Source organism: Cryptomeria japonica, chromosome 10, assembly GCF_030272615.1.
Source record: "Cryptomeria japonica chromosome 10, Sugi_1.0, whole genome shotgun sequence".
Taxonomy (NCBI): domain Eukaryota; kingdom Viridiplantae; phylum Streptophyta; class Pinopsida; order Cupressales; family Cupressaceae; genus Cryptomeria; species Cryptomeria japonica.
The window spans coordinates 16,296,259-16,300,890 of record NC_081414.1 but is presented as its reverse complement, the minus strand read 5'-3'; the positions used below and the strand labels follow the sequence as shown (position 1 = coordinate 16,300,890).

The 4,632-nt window shown below is 35.2% G+C and overlaps 1 non-coding gene across 1 annotated transcript; it reads left to right on the top strand.

Annotated features, from left to right (window-relative positions):
* The first annotated feature begins 3,636 nt into the window (after positions 1 to 3,636).
* Positions 3,637 to 3,719, top strand: LOC131076760 (small nucleolar RNA R38). Its single transcript, XR_009113486.1, has one exon. It is a non-coding gene; the product is annotated as a small nucleolar RNA R38 (small nucleolar RNA).
* Positions 3,720 to 4,632: the final 913 nt, after the last annotated feature.

Sequence of the window (4,632 nt, the reverse complement as noted above, 5' to 3'; positions counted from 1 at the left end):
CAATCCTTATAAAAGGATAATAGAAACCCTAAAGATATGCAACCCTAAAGAAACCCTAAAGGGATAATGTGTATTTAATAATTATAAACCTACAATATTTATTAAATGCTTAAGTTTAGCTTAAGCGTAGAGTTTAATAGACTAATAATTAAATAAATAATTATTAGTTAATACAAGATAACTCTAACAACCCCCCTTAAGATGAACTTAGGGAGTAGCTAAAAAACTAAATGCATGAAGCAAAAAATGCAACTACATGATGAAGGCAAATTTGGGTCCCGACAACAAGGCCCGATGAGGTACCCAATCACAACCAAATCTCTATGAACTGGAGAAATAGAGAAAACCACATGGGAAAAAACTCTACTCCTAAAAGAGATGGAAAAGCAAGAAGAACACCACTAAAACAAGAAATAGCTGCAAACATTGTCGAAGAGTAACTGCTGATTTGAAGAACATCCACTGAAATAGAACATGACCAGGTAAAGAAGACTATAATCTGCATGAGTGCCCTCAAATGACACTATTCGAATCAAATGGCAAACAAAGACAAACAACTGAACTCGAAGATACAGATGGAATGAGACACCAAAGCCTGAAGAACTGATCAATCGAACCAAGGAAGCATTAGAACCAATAAGACAAACCTCCCCATAATGCTGAAAAGGGAGAGGGACATGTACACTGAAAAGAACAACCAACAAGAACTGTATGACGAAGAACCAGGAACATCGAAGGTGCAGAGAAAGTACATAGTGTCGTGGAAGGAACACTCACTTGACACACAACATGAGGCGAATGTCGTGGAAGGAACACTCACTGGACAAAGGTAGAAGGCAAACAAGGCAAACATCAACCCCCTCGTGGCACTTTATAAGTAGTGCATGTACAATAAGACACAAGATGTGCAAGATCCCAAGTAAACAATGCATGATGACACTTTATCTCAGTGTGTTTGCATAAATGAAGCTACAACGATAAGAAGATTGGAAATAGAAAGAAGAACCAAAACTGAGACATCCTACTCAGAGAAGAGATCCCAGGACCTGAAACGACCAAGATATCCACCAAAGTGCTGAAAAAAAAAAAACTAAATAAAATATTCCTGGACCAGAATCTGGAAAGAAAACTCATATGGTTGGAAAGTGCACAGAACAATCTTTCCAACGATATAAAGTTTTTGAAAAACAAAGTTCGAATGCTCATTCTATGGCTCCCGGAGTGCAAAAAAGAGACTCCACTTTGATTGGAAAAAAACACAGTCAAACAGAAAAATTGGAAAAAAATTTCAACATCACGAGGTCCGGCTCTAAACCATCTTTTCGATGCCTATTCGTTTTCGAAAAAACGACTCCGTTTGCCCAAGTTATGCCCAAAAGAAGAAAAAAAAACCCCTCTTTTTGGGCATAAAAAGGGTAAAAAAAAATTAACTATTATTATTATTATTTTTTTTGATGAAAATTTTCTGATGCATTTGTAGGTACAAGCGTATGGATTTTTGTGCATCGTAAAGCGCGCCAATGAAAAAATCATGGCCCAGATGCACTTGTCACCGAAATAGGTCGAATTATATATCAAAATGAATAGAAATGCCCTTCGGAAGCCAACGGTGAGATCTGTTTTGGCCCAAACTGCTCTGATTTTTTTTAATGATTTTTTTGACGAATTTCTTGAAATTCGTGCCAAAAAAGGCAAAACCAAAGAAAAAATTTCAGAACCACAAATTTTATATGGAAATGGGGGTTTTGGGGCGTTCTGAGCTCAACAGTGAGGTCCGTTTGAGCCCCAAATGATCAAAAACAAAACAAATACCCCATATCCAATTAAAAAACTCTGAAAAAATTTGAAACCCTCCTCTAAATTTTTTTTCTGAAAAATCAGGAACAAGCAGCAGTAGATGTATGCTCTGATACCATGAAGAAGTTGAGGAAATACAACTTCAGAGATCCCAAGAACACCTGCATGCAAATACATGTCACAAGAGAAGAATGGAGGCACATAAAGCAAAAAAACATAAATGCTCCGAAGAAGAAAATTGTCATTCAGAAAGGGAATCAAAATAAATAATTACAATACAATCCTTATAAAAGGATAATAGAAACCCTAAAGATATGCAACCCTAATGCAACCCTAAAGGGATAATGTGTATTTAATTAGAATAATTATTAAATACCTACAATATTTATTAAATGCCTAAGTTTAGCTTATGCGTAGAATTTAATAGACTAATAATTAAATAAATAATTATTAGCTAATACAAGATAACTCTAACAATTATCAATGCAAACCCAAAATAGGAACACCCTCCTGAGTATGATGGAGCTCGAAGTGAAGAAGGCTATGTAACTTTGTTACAGTTGGGTTTTCTTGTCCTCAGTTTGTCGACAATGTAAATCTGTGTGACCTAGGAATTTAATCCCATAGCCTAGGGTGTTATAATTTCTATTGGGATTAAGGATAATAGGAAAAAACAACAACAATTCCATTTGCAATTTTAGTAGTAGAAATCTGTTCCATTTCATGCTTGTATTGTAGATATTGAAAGAAAAGTTTTGTTCCATCCTTAATCCATTGGAGTTGGGCTTGCAGTTGAGCACCTTTGCCTTTATAGGAAATCATTTTGTGAAGAGTATTCTTAGCATTGACAACTGACTGTTGCAAGGAAATGTTGCGAGGATTAGAAGCCAAAATAATATGCCCATTCTCTAACTAACCTTTAAGGGATTTTTCAAGTTTGCATCACTTAATAACAACCCTTCGACCATAATCACAAAGAAAGGCACACTAAATCTAGTAATTGTAGTCTCCCACCAACTAATCCATCTATCTTGTCTTGTTGAGGTTTTGGTTCAACGTAAAATTTAGTTAAGAGGCCATTAATGGAGACTTGATTTATGAGATGAGAGGCATTCAACTTGAAAGGGAGATCATTGGAGAGGGGGTGGAGGTGGAGAGGGAAAGAGTGGTGAAGATGGGAAGGTGATTAGATAAGAAGGTTGAAAGGTCCACCAAAACAAGGCGACTAACATGTGAAGACAAAATTAGACAATTAAGAGAGATATAAAAGTGATATAACCAACTCATTTTTCCTCAAAATCCTTAATGACAACTGCTTCAAGTGAACCAGTAAAACATTATCTCATCGAGAATGGGGTAATGCACTCTAAGAAAGTGTGTATCTTTGCCCCTCTACCATGTTGATTTAAACTCATTTCTTTAAAATATTACTTAGAAGAACAAAAAAAACTTGAAAATAAGTTTATTGCAATAAACTAATTGACCGACAAATTAATCGCCCTATGTGGACGGCAGCAGTCGTACTCCAAATATACAGGAGTAAATCCAACCGTTGGATATCAGAGAGCAAATTTTAGAAGTCGTTTCAATATTCTTTCTTTCGAGTTTAGGGTTTATTGTTTGCGTATAAAACATAGCTATAGGGTTTGAGTTTAGAGGCAAGGTATTACAGTCGTTTGCACCGGGCTGTTCAATGCCTTTTGTTTATCTTTTCTGCTGTTCGTGTTTCTTCTAGATGTGTTGTTAGAATTCATCGATTGCTCAAGCTAAGCTGCACAGAACCCTCATTTTCATTTTGGGCTGCTGTACATCTGCGAAGCAAATTTGATTGTCCTTGTAGATTGGGAATGATGAGAAACCTAGAAAACAGTTATCCCTGTCTGAAGAATAATGTTGATGGGTTATTATTTTCTGACTCAATCTTGTTATTTGTATTTTGTTATAACTCCTTTTTCGTATTTCCTGGTGCTTACAAAGCTTCTTAATGTTATTTGATATTTTCGATTTGAATTTTTGGATTTAAAACTCTCGACACTTCTGACGATTGGATCGAACTAATTACGCTGTTTTTTTGTTTTTCTAGCGATTCACTAGGGTTTTACTGTTGTCATGCTAGATAAATTATTTCTCTTTCTTCCATGCTTTTGTTTTGGTGGTCGGTGATGTTAAAACAATGACAAGCATATGGCTGAGCAGTACTTTCTGGTTTGCTGACATCCTGACTAGGACGATCTGAGGCCTCCAAATTAAATTGTCTGGTTCAGATGTTGTGATAATATTTACATTTCTCGTTTTTTATGATTAGATTTGTGCCCTGAAATTAATTTAAGATGCATTGTTTGATAATTTTTGGAGTGAGAAGGCCAATGATGTGAATGACAAGACAAGCATATGTCTGACCAGGGTTTCCTGAGTGCTGATCATCTTGACTAGGACGATCTGAGGCCTCTATAAATTGTATTTTGTTTGTAATGCTTCAAGGCAGAGAATAGGGAACCAAGTAAAGAAAGGTCAAATGTGTATTAGTTGGATGGTTTTGTACTTATTTAACATAATATGTGCTATAGTACATGTTATTTCTTTTTAGTAAGTAAAGAAAGGTCAAATGTGTATTAGTTGGATGGTTTTGTACTTATTTAACATAATATGTGCTATAGTACATGTTATTTCTTTTTAGTCGGTTGAACTTTACCTAAATCTTTAGTTTTGTACTTATTTAACATAATATGTGCTATAGTACATGTTATTTCTTTTTAGTCGGTTGAACTTTACCTAAATCTTTAGTCTTCTATACATTGTTAAGATTTTATTGTCGTTACACGGATAGACAAATTG